Consider the following 20,885-nt stretch of genomic DNA (forward strand, 5'->3'; position numbering starts at 1 on the left):
AAAGGTTTTAAAAATGATTTCCAAAATTGTTTACAAAATAATCAAGAGACGATGCGATGTGTACGATCATCCGGAGCTAGTAAGTGGACCCCAAATTACCATACTGTTATTTGGTATTTTGATATGTTAGAACAACAATGCTAGTGATAGGGTAGGGATCTTCAGGAATCACATGATTGAATTGCCTGATTTTATAATGCCTGATAGCCTAGGGTTTTCCTTATATGAAATCTGCATCATTACTATAGTTGCTTAGTGTATGCATCAAAATTGTACATAAATAAGATTTTATAGTCTGAGAATGTTTGATTTAGCCTTATTTCAAACTCCTTGTTTGGTTGTCGGCTTAGGGTTGAATCAAGTATTTGACTATCTTTAGGATGCAGTGGTATGTATGATTAGCATACACGAGTGCTGCAGGGTTGGTGAAAGTTTCGTGGATGAGTTATGTGGGGTTAGCCGATCAGTCGAGGAATGTCTATCCTTTCTCTAGGAAGTGAGAATAGGGTGTACGTGAATTCCTGTGAGTGTTGTTTGGGTGGTTGTGATGATCCTCTAAGACAAATATGGGTAAGTGCGGAAGGTAGTATGGGCCCGTACTACTGGAAGCAAAGGACCCGTACGCATAGCAGGGAAGTCAGAACCCCTATGGTTTTAGTGGGAGTTGGTTCCCACGGTATGTTATGCGTTTATCTGATATCTCCCTTGTTTATTTTCAGTATGGTGGTTACGAGGCGATTTGAGTCGGGATCCGGATCAGGAGTCGGAACAGGTGACGAGAATGGGCCGGGATTGACTGAGGATCGGGATAGGGAGATCATTCAAGAAGAGGTTATTTCTATTGACCGGGAGTAGATATCGGAGCTGTTTGGGTCTATAAGGACCACTATGATGGAGTTCTTTGATGACCGGTATGCTGCACTTTCAGAGACTGCTGTTGCTGCAGCCACCGCAGCCGTTGCTGCCGCAGCGATTGGCACTGGGAGAGCCTTCTAGTACCGATACTTCGAAAATACGAAGTCCCTGGTATTTGACAAAGTTCATTATCTGATCATAGCCATGAGATGTATGTCTGACATCGAGGGGTGTTTCTTTACGCACTTGTAGCACTCAAATCCAGGTATTCTTTTTTTACCCTCAAAGTATTTCATATTTGGAAAATAAGGACCCTTTGTACGCTGGGCGTACATATGCGTACGCTTGCGCATGCAACGGGTAGCTGAGGCTCGTACGCGGGGCATACGAGGCCAATGACCAAAACCCTAGTTTCTTGGCTTGGACCCTATTTAAACACACGTATATCATTTGGACCAAACCCTAATCAGCCTCTTTTCGTCCTTAAACCCTATTTTTGCAAGAGAGTGTGAGTTTTGAGCCTAAAGGTGGTTTTGGTGGCCATTCTAGTGGATTTTCAAGAAGAAGGAGGTGGAGTTCAAGCTTTGAACGTGGTAAGAGCTTGAGGATCCTGCATCTAGAGTATATTGGGGTGGTTTTGAAGGTAAAAAGCAACCACCTTGCTTATCCTTTTTGCTTGTTGAGTTAGGGATTCTAGAAGTCCACTTTTGAGTCCATAAATCCACTCTTGGGAGTATGGGCAACTACGTAGATTAGGGAGGTTAGATTTGAGGTGTTTTGGCTCGATTATAGCATAAAACTACAAACTTGATAACTTTTATGGCTCCATGCATGAGTTAAGAACTTTTGAAAGGTCTTAAAGACATAGAATGGGTTGTTGGAAGAATATATGGCATGCAAGGGCATAAAGTTGCCAACTTTATCCCATAAGATACTTAAAACGTATAAGATCTGAAATTTGAGCGAAAAGTCTTCATGCACTAAGAACTTAATGAAGTTGGATGCAACGCGACTTGTACGCTGGGCGTACTATGTTCTACGCTGCGCGTACAGCCCATGAACCCAGTACGCTAAGCGTACTGAAGAGGTACACTGGGCGTACTCTCAGAGAGTCTTGGGCCTCCGATAGATTTTCAAACCTTGGGGCCTAATTGTTTTGGGCCTATACTTGCAAGTGTTGTGGGCATAAATTTATCATTTGGGCTAATGTTGGCATGATTAGGCCTTTTGGGCCTTGTGGCCTATTATAGTTTTGGACATTGATGCTAGGCCTATTAGTGAAGGAAATACTTTTGGGCCACCATGGTGGGTTTTGGACTTAGGATGTTGGGCCCTTGTCTAGGTTGTCTCTTAATCCTAATAAGGGTTATTTGTATATTTGTTAAGTGTGAGATTTTGGATTGGTAGTCGAGCAGTTATTGTTTTCAGCAGATTGAGGTGAGTCTTCTCATCCTACCAATGGGTCAAAGGCACCAATGCCGGCCCGTCATCTAATATGTGGAATTAATTGTTGATATGCAATGGTTTGTTAGTTGGCATGTACTGATATATGTGAAGAACATGGCGGGAGCCCATGACACCTGGTTATCATACCAGGGGAGGGAGTACATGACATTCCAGGTAAAGACCATAGAGGGAGCCCATGGCACTTAGTTACCAGACCACGGGGGGAGCTTATGTCATTCCAAGTGAAGACCATGGATGGAGTCCATGGCAATCCTATCTATATCTATATGTTGCATGGAATTATATGATTACATGTTTTGTGTATTTTGGGAACTCACTAAGTGTTTAATGGGAGTAGTTCTCTGATTTTTTCCGCACGAGATATGCTCCTTTAGTTAAGCGGGAGAGGCTAGCCCAAGAGCAGTGTTGTAAAAATCGGCCTAGGCGGCCGAGTAATCGGCGCCTAGACGCCAGGCGGACCTCGACTGAAGAGGTTTAGAGGTAATCGGCTTGTGTAATCGGACGGATCAAAGTCGGTCAAAGCCGGAGATAATCGGACCTAGGCGGAGCTAGACGCTCAAATCGGTCAACTCAGGTCAACGTAATTTAAAAACATTTTGAGGGAAAAATGGTCAAAATATAAGAACTGCTGCTAGGGTTCCAATTTCTCATTCAATCTTATGTGCAGTCAAAGAAACATCGCATTCACTCTCTCGACTCAACGAATGATGTGAAACGGCAACAACTTTCGTCGACCTTATCTTCTCTTCCGATCATCGCGTCGACTGCTTCCGGTTCGTCGACAGCTTCCAATCTCTCCATCAATCGACGGCGACAACTTCTGGTTCGTCGACATCTTCTGCAAAGGTTAGTCGATTCGTTGAATTATTATTTTCAGTGTTTGTTATCAATCTGTGTGGTGTTCGTCAAGAGCTTCTGATCTCTCCTTTTCAATCAATCAATTTACTCAATTATTTTGTTCTGATTTTGACTTTCGACATTAGATCGTTAATGGTATTCAAAAAAAAATCGAAGAACTTATATAAATCGACATTAGATCGTTTATTTTGACTTTCAATCTGCATCTTTTTTTATCAACGAGCTTATTTTGACTTTCAAGCCGATTTAGATGAGCTGAGCTAATTTTGACTCACCATTATTTGGTTCTGTTCTGATATATCTTTCGGGCTAACATGTGATGTGGTTAGAATGGAAACAAAGAATGGAACACCCTATGAAATCAACTGTTTTTTCTAAAATCGTTTGTTCTTTCTGCAACATCAGGTAAGCAATGATTTGTTAAAATTGTTTGTTCTTTCTTCATCTTTCTAAAATCGTTTGTTGTTTCTTCATCTTTTTTAAATGTTGGTTGGATTTGTCTTGGTTGTAACAGGTAGGGCAGAAGGGTATTTGATTCGGGTAATTTCTTGACCAAAATCGTTAATTGTTTTGTGTATGAAACCATATGCCCACCAGGTGTTCGATGAATTGCCTAAGTGAAGGGTATTTGGATTTTCTTGACTAAAATTCTGGTCCCTTGATCATCTGTGAAGTTATCAAGAACCATGGAATCAAGATGTAGGTGGTTTGGTTCTAGTTCTCGGTTGTTTATGGTGCGACAGTGGTGGAGTAGCTGAGAGTGTGATGGTGCAGAACAGATGCAAACAGGAAGGTGGTCAATGGACATGTTTGGTGGTTGGAGCAAAAACGAATGGAGCAGGTGGCGGTATTTGGCTGTATGTATATGTAGTAAAAAATAGATTGGATTGCAAGTTAGTTCTTCATCCCTCGTTTCTTGGTTTTATGTGTGTATGTGTATGTAGCAAGAACACAGATTGGTTTTGCATGTCGGAAATTGAATATCTTTTTCCATTATTTGCAGCTCTATTGATCTCTCAAGCACCACAACAGATGTTTTAAGTAGTGAGTTATGTAAAAGGCTTAAAGGGTTTCTTGTAGCATAGCCTCCTTCAAGTCCCCAACCTCATGTCAATGAACTTCTTATAGCAAAGGGGGTTTTTTAATCATAGTTTTATGTTATAACTTTATATTTATTAAAATTTTAATATATTGTTTTTATTTATAATGTTATATTTAATGTTATATTCTTAGGTTTAATGTTATATATATATATATATATATATATATATATATATATATATATCATTTTTTAAATATTTTTAGCAATAATTAATAGTTCCCGATTAATCCTCCGATTAATCCTCGCCTAGCCGATTAATCCCTTTACTCCGGTCCACCGATTAGCCTATGTCGAGCAATTTCTACAACCTTGATATGCAATGGTTTGTTCGTTGGCATGTACTGATCTACGTGAAGACCATTGGGGGAGCCCATGGCACCTGGTTATCAGACCAGGGAGGGAGTCCATGACATTCCAGGTAAAGACCATAGAGGGAGCCAATGGCACTTGGTTACCAGACCACGGGGGGAGCCCATGGCATTCCAAGTGAAGACCATGGAGGGAGTCCATGGAAATCCTAGGTATATCTATATGTTGCATGGCATTATATGATTGCATGTTTTATGTATTTTGGGAACTCACTAAGCGTTTGCTTACAATTTGTTGGATGTTTCAGGTACTTCTGGTTCTATGGGAAAGTGCCCGACTTGATAACGCAACATGCACTCTCCAGTATTCATCATTTCTTGTTTTGGATACTCTGATCTTATGGACATGAGTACATGTAATGGAATTTTGGTAAAACAAATATGGTTGTAATTTCTAAATATTAAATGAAAAATTTTATCTAAACTTTCGGGCTGTTACAACGCTCTTGCCAAGTTGACCAGAAGGTCAAGTGGGCTTTGAACCTTCTTCGGTCCGGAGTGAAGGATTGGTGGGAGTTTGTTACTAGTTCATACACCCTAGAGAAGCGAGCTGTAATTTAATGGGAGTAATTCTCTGATTTGTTCCGCTCAAGATATGTTCCTTTAGTAGAGCGGGAGAGGCTAGCCCAAGAGCAGTGTTGTAAAAATCGGCCTAGGCGGCCGATTAATCGGCGCCTAGACGCCAGGCGGACCTCGACTGAAGAGGTTTAGAGCTAATCGGCTTGTGTAATCGGACGGGTCAAAGTCGGTCAAAGCCGGAGATAATCGGACCTAGGCGGAGCTAGACGCTCAAATCGGTCAACTCAGGTCAACGTAATTTAAAAACATTTTGAGGGAAAAATGGTCAAAATATAAGAACTGCTGCTAGGGTTCGTTCCAATTTCTCATTCAATCTTATGTGCAGTCAAAGAAACATCGCATTCACTCTCTCGACTCAACGAATGAAGTGAAACGGCAACAACTTTCGTCGACCTTAGCTTCTCTTCCGATCATCGCGTTGACTGCTTCCGGTTCGTCGACAGCATCCAATCTCTCCTTCAATCGACGGCGACAACTTCTGGTTCGTCGACATCTTCTGCGAAGGTTAGTCAATTCGTTCAATTATTCTTTTCAGTGTTTGTTATCAATATGTTTGGAGTTCGTCGACAGCTTCCGATCTCTCCTTCTATCTATCAATTTGTTCAATTATTTTGGTCTGATTTTGACTTTTGACATTAGATCGCTAATGGTATTCAAATAAAAAAAATCGAAGAACTTATTAAAAATCGACATCAGATCATTTATTTTGACTTTCAATCTGCATCTTTTTTTATCAACGACCTTATTTTGACTTTCAAGACGATTTCAATGAACTGAGCTAATTATGACTCACGATTATTTGGTTCTGTTCTGATATATCTTTCGGGCTAACATATGATGTTGAATTATTTTGGTCTGATTTTGACTTTCGACATTAGATCGCTAATGGTATTCAAATAAAAAAATCGAAGAACTTATATAAATCGACATTAGATCATTTATTTTGACTTCCAATCTGCATCGTTTTTTATCAACGAGTTTATTTTGACTTTCAAGACGATTTCAATGAGCTGAGCTAATTTTGACTCATGATTATTTGGTTCTGTTCTGATATATCTTTCGGGCTAACATGGGATGTTGGTTGGAATAAAAACGAAGACTGGAACACCCTATGAAATCGACTGATTTTTCTAAAATCGTTTGTTCTTTCTGCAACATCAGGTAAGCAATGATTTTTTAAAATTGTTTGTTCTTTCTTCATCTTTCTAAAATCGTATGTTGTTTCTTCATCTTTTTTAATTGTTGGTTGGATTTGTCTTGGTTGTAACAGGTAGGGCAGAAGGGTATTTGATTCGGGTAATTTATTGACCAAAATCTTTAATTGTTTTGTGTATGAAACCATATGCCCACCAAGTGTTCGATCAATTGCCTAAGTGAAGGGTATTTGGATTTTCTTGACTAAAATTCTGGTCCCGTGATCATCTGTGAAGTTATCAAGAACCATGGATTGAAGATGTAGGTGGTTTGGTTCTAGTTCTCGGTTGTTTATGGTGCGATAGTGGTTGAGTAGCTGAGGGTGTGATGGTGAAGAACAGATGCAAACAGGAAGGTGGTCAATGGACGTGTTTGGTGGTTGGAGCAAAAACGAATGGAGCAGGTGGCGGTATTTGGCTGTATGTGTATGTAGTATAAGCATAGATTAGATTGCAAGTTAGTTCTTCATCCCTCATTTCTTGGTTTTATGTGTCTATGTGTATGTAGCAAGAACACATATTGGTTTTGCATGTCTGAAATTGAATATCTTTTTCCATTTTTCCAGCTCTATTGATCTCTCAAGCACCACAACAGATGTTTTAAGTAGTGAGTTATGTAAAAGGCTTAAAGGGTTTCTTGCAGCATGGCCTCCTTCAAGTCCCCAGCCTCATGTCAATGAACTTCTTATAGCAAAAGGGTTTTTTTAATCATAGTTTTATGTTATAACTTCATATTTATTAAAATTTTAATATATTGTTTTTATTTATAATGTTATATTTAATGTTATATTCTTAGGTTTAATGTTATATATATATATATATATATATATATATATATATATACACACACACACACACACACACACATATATATATATATATATATATATATATATATATATATATATATCATTTTTTTAAATATTTTTAGTAATAATTAATGGTTCCCGATTAATCCTCCAATTAATCATCGCCTAGCCGATTAATCCCTTGACTTCGGTCCACCGATTAGCCTATGTCGAGCAATTTCTACAACCTTGATATGCAATGGTTTGTTCGTTGGCATGTACTGATCTATGTGAAGACCATTGGGGGAGCCCATGGCACCTGGTTATCAGACCAGGGGAGGGAGTCCATGACATTCCAGTTAAAGACCATAGAGGGAGCCCATGGCACTTGGTTAACAGACCACGGGGGGAGCCCATGGCATTCCAAGTGAAGACCATGGAGGGAGTCCATGGAAATCCTAGGTATATCTATATGTTGCATGGCATTATATGATTGCATGTTTTATGTATTATGGGAACTCACTAAGCGTTTGCTTACAATTTGTTGGATGTTTCAGGTACTTCTGGTTCTATGGGAAAGGGTCCGACTTGATAACACAACATGCACTCTCCAGTATTCATCATTTCTTGTTTTGGATACTCTGATCTTATGGACATGAGTACATGTAATGGAATTTTGGTAAAACAAATATGGTTGTAATTTCTAAATATTAAATGAAAATTTTTATCTAAACTTTAGGGCTGTTACAACGCTCTTGCCAAGTGGACCAGAAGGTCAAGTGCGCTTTGAACCTTTTTCGGTCCGGAGCGATGGATTGGTGGGGGTTTGTTACTAGTTCATACACCCTAGAGCAGCGAGCTGTAATTTAATGGGAGTAGTTCTCTGATTTGTTCCGCTTAAGATATGTTCCTTTAGTAGAGCGGGAGAGGCTAGCCCAAGAGCAGTGTTGTAAAAATCGGCCTAGGCGGCCGATTAATCGGCGCCTAGATGCCAGGCGGACCTCGACTGAAGAGGTTTAGAGCTAATCGGCTTGTGTAATCGGATGGGTCAAAGTCGGTCAAAGCCGGAGATAATCGGACCTAGGCGGAGCTAGACGCTCAAATCGGTCAACCCAGGTCAACGTAATTTAAAAACATTTTGAGGGAAAAATGGTCAAAATATAAGAACTGCTGCTAGGGTTCGTTCCAATTTCTCATTCAATCTTATGTGCAGTCAAAGAAACATCGCATTCACTCTCTCGACTCAACGAATGAAGTGAAACGGCAACAACTTTCGTCGCCCTTAGCTTCTCTTCCGATCATCGCGTCGACTGCTTCCGGTTCGTCGATAGCTTCCAATCTCTCCTTCAATCGACGGCGACAACTTCTGGTTCGTCGACATCTTGTGCAAAGGTTAGTCAATTCGTTCAATTATTCTTTTCAGTGTTTGTTATCAATCTGTTTGGTGTTCGTCGACAGCTTCCGATCTCTCCTACTATCTATCAATTTGTTCAATTATTTTGGTCTGATTTTGACTTTTGACATTAGATCGCTAATGGTATTCAAATAAAAAAAATCGAAGAACTTATTAAAAATCGACATCAGATCATTTATTTTGACTTTCAATCTGCATCTTTTTTTATCAACGACCTTATTTTGACTTTCAAGACGATTTCAATGAACTGAGCTAATTATGACTCACGATTATTTGGTTCTGTTCTGATATATCTTTCGGGCTAACATATGATATTGGTTGGAATGAAAACGAAGACTGGAACACCCTATGAAATCGACTGATTTTTCTAAAATCGTTTGTTCTTTCTGCAACATCAGGTAAGCAATGATTTCTTAAAATTGTTTGTTCTTTCTTCATCTTTCTAATATCGTTTGTTGTTTCTTCATCTTTTTTAATTGTTGGTTGGATTTGTCTTGGTTGTAACAGGTAGGGCAGAAGGGTATTTGATTCGGGTAATTTCTTGACCAAAATCTTTAATTGTTTTATGTATGAAACCATATGCCCACCAAGTGTTCGATCAATTGCCTAAGTGAAGGGTATTTGGATTTTCTTGACTAAAATTCTGGTCCCTTGATCATCTGTGAAGTTATCAAGAACCATGGATTGAAGATGTAGGTGGTTTGGTTCTAATTCTCGGTTGTTTATGGTGCGATAGTGGTTGAGTAGCTAAGGGTGTGATGGTGCAGAACAGATGCAAACAGGAAGGAGGTCAATGGACGTGTTTAGTGGTTGGAGCAAAAACGAATGGAGCAGGTGTCCGTATTTGGCTGTATGTGTATGTAGTAAAAACAGAGATTGGATTGCAAGTTAGTTCTTCATCCCTCATTTCTTGGTTTTATGTGTGTATGTGTATGTAACAAGCACACATATTTGTTTTGCATGTCTGAAATTGAATATCTTTTTCCATTTTTCCAGCTCTATTGATCTCTCAAGCACCACAACAGATGTTTTAAGTAGCGAGTTATGTAAAAGGCTTAAAGGGTTTCTTGCAGCATGGCGTCCTTCAAGTCCCCAGCCTCATGTCAATGAACTTCTTATAGCAAAGGGGTTTTTTAATCATAGTTTTATGTTATAACTTCATATTTATTAAAATTTTAATATATTGTTTTTATTTATAATGTTATATTTAATGTTATATATATATATATCATTTTTTTTTAAATATTTTTAATAATAATTAATGGTTCCCGATTAATCCTCCGATTAATCCCTTGACTCCGGTCCACCGATTAGCCTATGTCGAGCAATTTCTACAACCTTGATATGCAATGGTTTGTTCGTTGGCATGTACTGATCTACGTGAAGACCATTGGGGGAGCCCATGGCACCTGGTTATCAGACCAGGGGAGGGAGTCCATGACATTCCAGTTAAAGACCATAGAGGGAGCCCATGGCACTTGGTTACCAGACCACGGGGGGAGCCCATGGCATTCCAAGTGAAGACCATGGAGGGAGTCCATGGAAATCCTAGGTACATCTATATGTTGCATGACATTATATGATTGCATGTTTTATGTATTTTGGGAACTCACTAAGCGTTTGCTTACAATTTGTTGGATGTTTTAGGTACTTCTGGTTCTATGGGAAGGGGCCCGACTTGATGACGCAATATGCACTCTCCAGTATTCCTCATTTCTTGTTTTGGATACTCTGATCTTATGGACATGAGTACATGTAATGGAATTTTGGAAAAACAAATATGGTTGTAATTTCTAAATATTAAATGAAAAATTTTATGTAAACTTTCGGGCTGTTACAACGCTCTTGCCAAGTTGACCAGAAGGTCAAGTGCGCTTTGAACCTTCTTTGGTCCGGAGCAAAGGATTGGTGGGGGTTTGTTACTAGTTCATACACCCTAGAGCAGCGAGCTGTAATATAATGGGAGTAGTTCTCTGATTTGTTCCGCTCAAGATATGTTCCTTTAGTAGAGCGGGAGAGGCTAGCCCAAGAGCAGTGTTGTAAAAATCGGCCTAGGCGGCCGATTAATGGGCGCCTAGACGCCAGGTGGACCTCGACTGTAAAGGTTTAGAGCTAATCGGCTTGTGTAATCGGACGGGTCAAAGTCGGTCAAAGCCGGAGATAATCGAACCTAGGCGGAGCTAGACACTCAAATCGGTCAACTCAGGTCAACGTAATTTAAAAACATTTTGAGGGAAAAATGGTCAAAATATAAGAACCGCTGCTAGGGTTCGTTCCAATTTCTCATTCAATCTTATGTGCAGTCAAAGAAACATCACATTCACTCTCTCGACTCAACGAATGAAGTGAAACGGCAACAACTTTCGTCGACCTTAGCTTCTCTTCCGATCATCGCGTCGACTGCTTCCGGTTCGTCGACAGCTTCCAATCTCTCCTTCAATCGACGGCGACAACTTCTGGTTCGTCGACATCTTCTGCAAAGGTTAGTCAATTCGTTCAATTATTTTTTTCAGTGTTTGTTATGAATCTGTTTGGTGTTCGTCGACAACTTCCGATCTCTCCTTCTATCTATCAATTTGTTGAATTATTTTGGTCTGATTTTGACTTTCGACATTAGATCGCTAATGTTATTCAAATAAAAAAATCGAAGAACTTATATAAATCGACATTAGATCATTTATTTTGCCTTTCAATCTGCATCTTTTTTTTTATCAACGAGCTTATTTTGACTTTCAAGACGATTTCAATGAGCTGAGCTAATTTTGACTCACGATTATTTGGTTCTGTTCTGATATATCTTTCGGGCTAACATGTGATGTTGGTTGGAATGAAAACGAAGACTGGAACACCCTATGAAATCGACTGATTTTTCTGAAATCGTTTGTTCTTTCTGCAACATCAGGTAAGCAATGATTTTTTAAAATTGTTTGTTCTTTCTTCATCTTTCTAAAATCGTTTGTTGTTTCTTCATCTTTTCTAATTATTGGTTGGATTTGTCTTGGTTGTAACAGGTAGGGCAGAAGGGTATTTGATTCGGGTAATTTCTTGACCAAAATCTTTAATTGTTTTGTGTATGAAACCATATGCCCACCAAGTGTTCGATCAATTGCCTAAATGAAGGGTATTTGGATTTTCTTGACTAAAATTCTGGTCCCTTGATCATCTGTGAAGTTATCAAGAACCATGGATTGAAGATGTAGGTGGTTTGGTTCTAGTTCTCGGTTGTTTATGGTGCGATAGTGGTTTAGTAGCTGAGGGTGTGATGGTGCAGAACAAATGCAAACAGGAAGGTGGTCAATGGACGTGTTTGGTGGTTGGAGCAAAAATGAATGGGGCAGGTGGCGGTATTTGGCTGTATGTGTATGTAGTAAAAACATAGATTGGATTGCAAGTTAGTTCTTCATCCCTTATTTCTTGGTTTTATGTGTGTATGTGTATGTAGCAAGAACACATATTGGTTTTGCATGTCTGAAATTGAATATCTTTTTCCATTTTTCCAGCTCTATTGATCTCTCAAGCACCACAACAGATGTTTTAAGTAGTGAGTTATGTAAAAGGCTTAAAGGGTTTCTTGCAGCATGGCCTCCTTCAAGTCCCCAGCCTCATGTCAATGAACTTCTTATAGCAAAGGGGTTTTTTTAAATCATAGTTTTATGTTATAAGTTCATATTTATTAAAATTTTAATATATTGTTTTTATTTATAATGTTATATTTAATGTTATATTCTTAGGTTTAATGTTATATATATATATATATATATATATATATATATATATATATATATATATATATATATATATCATTTTTTTAAATATTTTTAGTAATAATTAATGGTTCCCGATTAATCCTCGCCTAGCCGATTAATCCCTTGACTCCGGTCCACCGATTAGCCTATGTCGAGCAATTTCTACAACCTTGATATGCAATGGTTTGTTCGTTGGCATGTACTGATCTATGTGAAGACAATTGGGGGAGCCCATGGCACCTGATTATCAGACCAGGGGAGGGAGTCCATGACATTCCAGTTAAAGACCATAGAGGGAGCCCATAGCACTTGGTTACCAGACCACGGGGGGAGCCCATGGCATTCCAAGTGAAGACCATGGAGGGAGTCCTTTCAAATCCTAGGTATATCTATATGTTGCATGGCATTATATGATTGCATGTTTTATGTATTTTGGCAACTCACTAAGAGTTTGCTTACAAATTGTTGGATGTTTCAGGTACTTCTGGTTCTATGGGAAAGGGCCCGACTTGATGACGCAACATGCACTCTGCAGTATTCCTCATTTCTTGTTTTGGATACTCTGATCTTATGGACATGAGTACATGTAATGGAATTTTGGAAAAACAAATATGGGTGTAATTTCAAAATATTAAATGAAAAATTTTATCTAAACTTTCGGGCTGTTACAGCGCTCTTGCCAAGTTAACCAGAAGGTCAAGTGCGCTTTGAACCTTCTTCGGCCCGGAGCGAAGGATTGGTGGAGGTTTGTTACTAGTTCATACACCCTAGAGCAGCCAGCTGTAATTTAATGGGAGTAGTTCTCTGATTTGGTCCGCTTAAGATATGTTCCTTTAGTAGAGCGGGAGTGGCTAGCCCAAGAGCAGTGTTGTAAAAATCGGCCTAGGCGGCCGATTAATCGGCGCCTAGATGCCAGGCGGACCTCGACTGAAGAGGTTTAGAGCTAATCGGCTTGTGTAATCGGACGGGTCAAAGTCGGTCAAAGCCGGATATAATCGGACCTAGGCGGAGCTAGATGCTCAAATCGGTCAACCCAGGTCAACGTAATTTAAAAACATTTTGAGGGCAAAAATGGTCAAAATATAAGAACTGCTGCTAGGGTTCGTTCCAATTTCTCATTCAATCTTATGTGCAGTCAAAGAAACATCGCATTCACTCTCTCGACTCAACGAATGAAGTGAAACGACAACAACTTTCTTCGACCTTAGCTTCTTTTCCGATCATCGCGTCGACTGCTTCCGGTTTGTCGACAGCTTCCAATCTCTCCTTCAATCGACGGGGACAACTTCTGGTTTGTCGACATCTTCTACAAAGGTTAGTCAATTCGTTCAATTATTCTTTTCAGTGTTTGTTATCAATTTGTTTGGTGTTCGTCGACAGCTTACGATCTCTCCTTCTATCTATCAAAAGTGGTTTGTAACTTGCCTTGGCAATCACAAGCCATGAAAGCAAATTCCATTTCCGAGATCCAGTACATTACTCCGACAGGATCTTCTTTTCCTGTGAAGGTCGATGGATTGCAAGTCATAAAGTCCTTATACTTGCACCCATTTCTCTCCACTCTGTCCTCGTGGTTATTTCTCCCAACCACGAGCGGTTCACTATGACCAACCGATCTGCTGTTCTTCCCTTCTTCAGATCGATCGTCATTTAGTTCACGTTGTTCAACAGGAACTGAAGGTTCATCCCTGTTGTTCAGCAACATTTGCCTCAACTCCTCCCTTTGTTCAGCCAACATGGTCTGAATCATAGTTCGTACTCCAGCCATAGTGATGGGTTCTGGTGCAGCTCCTACTATAGGCACCTGTTCCACCACTTGGGGTTGAGGTTGTTGGTTTCTGTTTGCATTTCCCGCTCCACTTCGAGTACTTGCCATTACAATCTATATACCGAATAAAGCGAATTTATGTCTTTATCCTTGTTAGACATTTCAATTCCCTTATCACTCCGAAACGTTTACATGTTAGTTCTAATCTTGTAATCATACGCTTAGAATCCTACACACATAAGGTTTCCAGATCCGGTCGGCAACAGACCATAGATCCGAACAAATAATGGCATATATGGCAACATATAGCATTTAGCACATAAAGGAATTTTAGGCACCTTTCCTAAAATAAACTAGTGCTCGTGTCTAAAATATGGTAGACACTCACGTCACAATCATCACTTAGCATTCTAAGTTCAAGTTTAGAAATTCTACAATTTCTTAGTTCGCTTAAACTAATGCTATGATACCAACTATGACATCCCCTAATCTCTCGGCCAGAAAAGACCGATTTAAGTTATGCTTTTTAAAATAAAATCAGAGAAATATTTTCAAAAGATGTTGCGGAATTTGGTCCCCAAAACAAAACATGAAAAAAGTTTATCAAAACCTTTCTTTAAGAAATGTATAGTTTCATTTCATATCAAAACCTCGGGATGTCATGTACCGATACAGATCAAAAGCATAAACAAGACATTATAAGCCTTTCAACAGTTATTTACAACTACTGGCCTATAATCAAAAATCTCTCATCGTCCTCGGACTATGCTCGGGGTCCACTACCTGTAATCATAAAAAGCTGAGTGGGTCAGGCTTGGGAGCCTGGTGAGCATATAGGGTTTTCAACCCACAATAATAATAACTTATTAAGTTCACCAATCAACAATAACCCTGATTACCCATTCCCATTGTCCTCACTTTACGTCCCTAAACACCTAACACAAGGGACTTAGCCTAAGGAATATCATCGGGATGGACACTACTGCTAAGGATACTCCTTAGCCATACATGTCCTAAAGGCAACCATGAGGGGGATTGGAGTACGCCAATGAACATTTAGTTCATCAACACCTACAAGTTGCGAACTTGCTAGTGTACCATTGGACTGTCTAGAAAGGTCCGTGATCGTCATCTATACTCCGCTAGACGACTACAACGACAACACCAACAACAACACCGACACCGAGGCCTCTCATCATTTTAACATCCACCGACTATTTTGTCTACCCATGTTCTACCCAACATATTTGTAGATAAAATACATATACAGTTTAAAACTTGTATAAAACATCTATTCAACAGTCACCTCAAATAAACAATTAACATATTTACACATAGCACGTATTTTAAGCTAAATACTTCATATCTATGTGTAAAGTGAAAGTAACTACACACTGACATGATTTGATGATAATCGGGCAGCAATTCGTTTCTTAAAACGTTCGTTTCTAATAAAACCGAGAGTTTTATTAATAAACCGGGCTCTGCAAAGGTCGGGCTTCGAAACCAAAAAGATAAATTTTCCGGGCTTCTCGGGCACTTCGTGGCGTATTCCGGGGGTTATAATTGATACCGGAGCTTCGGGGGATGATAAAATGAAAGAAATATGGGTTTAGGGGCTAAAAGTGACAATTTTCCAAAGTATACCCGGGAGGTCTCGCACCCTCCAATTTATAGGGGCGAGCCTCCTGATCCAATGGCTGAGAAGGCTCCAGGTGTGCAGATCCGAGGGCTCGCAGGGAAGGCTCGCACGTGGGCTGTGCATGCGAAGGGGCTGCTGTCCTCTTGTGATTGGACCGAGGTATAGGTCCGAAGTAGGGGGATCCGTGGCATGCTGCGAGGGTTCGGACACGAGGGAAGAGGGTACGTGTCGCCTTCTCAGTGGACCACTTCAGATCAGCTCAGAAGCTCGGATGACTCATCACGTTTTCGGACACGTGGCACATTCTAAGCGAGGGTGAGGTGGCCGAAGTCCACCTTGCGAAATTTCTCGGTTTTAGCAATTTTTCTCGATTTTCGTGCCAAAACTTCTAAAATCCATAACTTTCGCATACGAGCTCCGTTTTTGACGTTCTTTATATGCAAGCGTAGGTAAATTACGCTCTACAACTTCCGTTTAGACTTTGTCGGCTAATTTTGATTTGAATTTTTATATTATTATTTTTAACAGACCGGGACAGGAAATCCGTTAAAAATTCATAACTTCTTCATCCGACGTCCGTTTTCGTCAGACTTTTTACCGTTGTGCTACTATTTACGAGACCTTCGATTCTCGTTTAGGTCGTGTCGGCTGAAAATCACTCGATCTAAAATTCGAGTTTTTAGTTGTCTATTGCTAAGCTGAAATTTCGAAAAATCATAACTTCCTCATACGAAGTCAGATTTGGGTGTTCTTTTTATACCTACTCTCGGTTTAACGAACACTACGAGTTTCGTTTAAATTACTAAGGCTAAAAAGTAGTTTATCTAAAACTCACTTTTTACGACATTCAGCACCGTGCCGGTTTTGTCGTGAAACTTCGACAGGTCATAACTTCTTCGTTACAAATCGGATTTCGGCATTCTTTATATATCCGTAATCCTTGTCACGACCACTACAACTTTCTTAATAGATATCGGCTTTATCTAATATTTATTTTCGACGCTCATTTTTATTCTTAATTAATTAACTCCTAGTAATTAAACATAAAACATATAAAACACATAGAATTCACATAATTCCTTTTTCATTTCTTCAAAATGAGTTACAAAGGTTAACCTAGACTATCATATCAAGATTAATGCCTAGGCTAGAAACACGAGTGTTACAAAAATTCTGGCCCCATGATCATCTTTGAAGTTATCAAGAATCAAGGATTGAAGATGCAGGTGGTTTGGTTCTAGTTCTCGGTTGTTTATGGTGCGACATTGGTTGAGTAGCTGAGGGTGTGATGGTGCAGAACAGATGAAAATAGGAAGGTGGTCAATGGACGTGTTTGGTGGTTGGAGTAAAAACGAATGGAGCAGGTGGCGGTATTTGGCTGTATGTGTATGTAGTAAAAACATAGATTGGATTGCAAGTTAGTTCTTCATCCCTCATTTCTTGGTTTTATGTGTGTATGTGTATGTAGCAAGAACACATATTGGTTTTGCATGTCTGAAATTGAATATCTTTTTCCATTTTTCCAGCTCTATTGATCTCTCAAGCACCACAACAGATGTTTTAAGTAGTGAGTTATGTAAAAGGCTTAAAGGGTTTCTTGCAGCATGGCCTCCTTCAAGTCCCCAACCTCTTGTCAATGAACTTCTCATAGCAAATGGTTTTTTAATCATAGTTTTATGTTATAACTTCATATTTATTTAAATTTTAACATATTGTTTTTATTTATAATGTTATATTTAATGTTATATTCTTAGGTTTAATGTTATATATATATATATATATATATATATATATATATATATATGTATATATATATATATATATATATATATATATATATATATATATATATATATATATATATATATATATATATATCATTTTTTTAAATATTTTTAGTAATAATTAATGGTTGCCGATTAATCCTCCGATTAATCCCCGCCTAGCTGATTAATCCCTTGACTCCGGTCCAGCGATTAGCCTACGTCGAGCGATTTCTACAACCTTGATATGCAATGGTTTGTTCGTTGGCATGTACTGATCTATGTGAAGACCATTTGGGGAGCCCATGTCACCTGGTTATGAGACCAGGGGAGGGAGTCCATGATATTCCAGGTAAAGACCATAGAGAGAGCCCATGACACTTGGTTACCAGACCACGGGGGGAGCCCATGGCATTCCAAGTGAAGACCATGGAGGGAGTCCATAGAAATCCTAGGTATATCTATATGTTGCATGGCATTATATGATTGCATGTTTTATGTATTTTGGGAACTCACTAAGCGTTTGCTTACAATTTGTTGGATGTTTCAGGTACTTTTGGTTCTATGGGAAAGGGCCCGACTTGATGACGCAACATGCACTCTCCAGTATTCCTCATTTCTTGTTTTGGATACTCTGATCTTATGGACATGAGTACATGTAATGGAATTTTGGAAAAAGAAATATGGTTGTAATTTCTAAATATTAAATGAAAAATTTTATCTAAACCTTCGGGCTGTTAGAGCGCTCTTGCCAAGTTGACCAGAAGGTCAAGTGTGCTTTGAACCTTCTTAGGTCCGGAGCGAAGGATTGGTAGGGGTTTGTTACTAGTTCATACACCCTAGAGCAGCGAGCTGCAATTTCAAGGGAGTAGTTCTCTGATTTGTTCCGCTCAAGATATGTTCCTTTAGTAGAGCGGGAGAGGCTAGCCCCAGAGCAGTGTTGTAAAAAACGGCCTAGGCGGCCGATTAATCGGCGCCTAGACGCCAGGCGGACCTCGACTGAAGAGGTTTAGAGCTAATCGGCTTGTGTAATCGGACGGGTCAAAGTCGGTCAAAGCCGGAGATAATCGGACCTAGGCGGAGCTAGACGCTCAAATCGGTCAACTCAGGTCAACGTAATTTAAAAACATTTTGAGGGAAAAATGGTCAAAATATAAGAACTGCTGCTAGGGTTCGTTTCAATCTTATGTGCAGTCAAAGAAACATCGCATTCACCCTCTCGACTCAAAGAATGAAGTGAAACGGCAACAACTTTCATCGACCTTAACTTCTCTTCTGATCATCGCGTCGACTGCTTTCGGTTCGTCGACAGCTTCCAATCTCTCCTTCAATCGACGGCGACAACTTCTGGTTCGTCGACATCTTCTGCAAAGGTTAGTCAATTCGTTCAATTATTCTTTTCAGTGTTTGTTATCAATCTGTTTGGTGTTCGTCGACAGCTTACGATCTCTCCTTCTATCTATCAAATTATTCAATTATTTTGTTCTGATTTTGACTTTCGACATTAGATCGCCAATGGTATTCAAATAAAAAATCGAAGAACTTATATAAATCGACATTAGATCATTTATTTTGACTTTCAATCTGCATCTTTTTTATCAACGAGCTTATTTTGACTTTCAAGACGATTTCAATGAGCTGAGCTAATTTTGACTCACCATTATTTGGTTCTGTTTTGATATGTCTTTCGGGCTAACATGTGATTTTGGTTGGAATGAAAACAAAGACTGGAACACCCTATGAAATGGACTGTTTTTTCTAAAATCGTTTGTTCTTTCTACAACATCAGGTAAGCAATGATTTTTTAAAATTGTTTCTTCTTTCTTCATCTTTCTAAAATCGTTTGTTGTTTCTTCATCTTTTTTAATTGTTGGTTGGATTTGTCTTGGTTGTAACAGGTAGGGCAGAAGGGTATTTGATTCAGGTAATTGCTTGACCAAAATCTTTAATTGTTTTGTGTATGAAACCAAATGCCCACCAAGTGTTCGATCAATTGCCTAAGTGAAGGGTATTTGGATTTTCTTGACTAAAATTCTGGTCCCTTGATCATCTGTGAAGTTATCAAGAACCATGGATTGACGATGTAGGTGGTTTGGTTCTAGTTCTCGGTTGTTTATGGTGCGATAGTGGTTTAGTAGCTGAGGGTGTGATGGTGCAGAACAAATGCAAACAGGAAGGTGGTCAATGGACGTGTTTGGTGGTTGGAGCAAAAACGAATGGGGCAGGTGGCGGTATTTGGCTGTATGTGTATGTAGTAAAAACATAGATTGGATTGCAAGTTAGTTCTTCATCCCTTATTTCTTGGTTTTATGTGTGTATGTGTATGTAGCAAGAACACATATTGGTTTTCCATGTCTGAAATTGAATATCTTTTTCCATTTTTCCAGCTCTATTGATCTCTCAAGCACCACAACAGATGTTTTAAATAGTGAGTTATGTAAAAGGCTTAAAGGGTTTCTTGCAGCATGGCTTCCTTCAAGTCCTCAGCCTCATGTCAATGAACTTCTTATTGCAAAGGGTTTTTTTAATCATAGTTTTATGTTATAACTTCATATTTATGAAAATTTTAACATATTATTTTTATTTATAATGTTATATTTATTGTTATATTCTTAGGTTTAATGTTATATATATATATATATATATATATATATATATATATTTTAAATATTTTTAGTAATTATTAATGGTTCCCAATTAATCCTCCGATTAATCCTCGCCTAGCCGATTAATCCCTTGACTCCGGTCCAACGATTAGCCTACGTCGAGCGATTTCTACAACCTTGATATGCAATGGTTTGTTCGTTGGCATGTACTGATCTTTGTGAAGACCATTTGGGGAGCCCATGTCACCTGGTTATCAGACCAGGGGAGGGAGTCCATGACATTCCAGGTAAAGACCATAGAGGGAGCTCATGACACTTGGTTACCAGACCACGGGTGGAGCCCATGGCATTCTAAGTGAAGACCATTGAGGGAGTCCATGGAAATCGTAGGTATATCTATATGTTGCATGACATTATATGATTGCATGTTTTATGTATTTTGGGAACTCACTAAGCGTTTGCTTACAATTTGTTGGATGTTTCAGGTACTTCTGGTTCTATGGGAAAGTCCCCGACTTGAAGACACAACATGCACTCTCCAATATTCCTCATTTCTTGTTTTTGATACTCTGATCTTATGGACATGAGTACGTGTAATGGAATTTTGGAAAAACAAATATGGTTGTAATTTCTAAATATTAAATGAAAAATTTTATCTAAACTTTCGGGCTGTTACAACGCTCTTGCCAAGTTGACCAGAAGGTCAAGTGCGCTTTGAACCTTCTTAGGTCCGGAG

The 20,885-nt window shown here is 39.1% G+C and overlaps 3 long non-coding RNA genes across 6 annotated transcripts; all 3 read left to right on the forward strand.

Moving 5' to 3' along the window:
* The first annotated feature begins 2,955 nt into the window (after positions 1-2,955).
* Positions 2,956-7,197, forward strand: LOC145108075 (uncharacterized). 4 transcript variants are annotated; one of them, XR_013708067.1, is made up of 7 exons: positions 2,956-3,168; positions 3,510-3,585; positions 3,695-4,803; positions 4,899-6,390; positions 6,500-6,525; positions 6,660-6,879; positions 6,989-7,197. It is a non-coding gene; the product is annotated as an uncharacterized LOC145108075 (long non-coding RNA). The 4 variants fall into 4 exon arrangements; XR_013708065.1 differs by having other exon boundaries at positions 4,899-5,457; positions 5,555-6,390; positions 6,500-6,879; XR_013708066.1 differs by having other exon boundaries at positions 3,695-4,073; positions 4,184-4,803; positions 6,500-6,879.
* A 180-nt stretch (positions 7,198-7,377) lies between these two features.
* Positions 7,378-9,747, forward strand: LOC145168759 (uncharacterized). The gene is made up of 4 exons (XR_013742063.1): positions 7,378-7,672; positions 7,768-9,022; positions 9,132-9,511; positions 9,621-9,747. It is a non-coding gene; the product is annotated as an uncharacterized LOC145168759 (long non-coding RNA).
* A 1,871-nt stretch (positions 9,748-11,618) lies between these two features.
* Positions 11,619-12,251, forward strand: LOC145168760 (uncharacterized). The gene is made up of 3 exons (XR_013742064.1): positions 11,619-11,661; positions 11,796-12,015; positions 12,125-12,251. It is a non-coding gene; the product is annotated as an uncharacterized LOC145168760 (long non-coding RNA).
* Positions 12,252-20,885: the final 8,634 nt, after the last annotated feature.

The sequence above is a fragment of the Lactuca virosa genome, chromosome 4, assembly GCF_052849685.1.
Source record: "Lactuca virosa cultivar CGN04683 chromosome 4, Lactuca_virosa_CGN04683_v6, whole genome shotgun sequence".
Classification (NCBI taxonomy): Eukaryota; Viridiplantae; Streptophyta; class Magnoliopsida; order Asterales; family Asteraceae; genus Lactuca; species Lactuca virosa.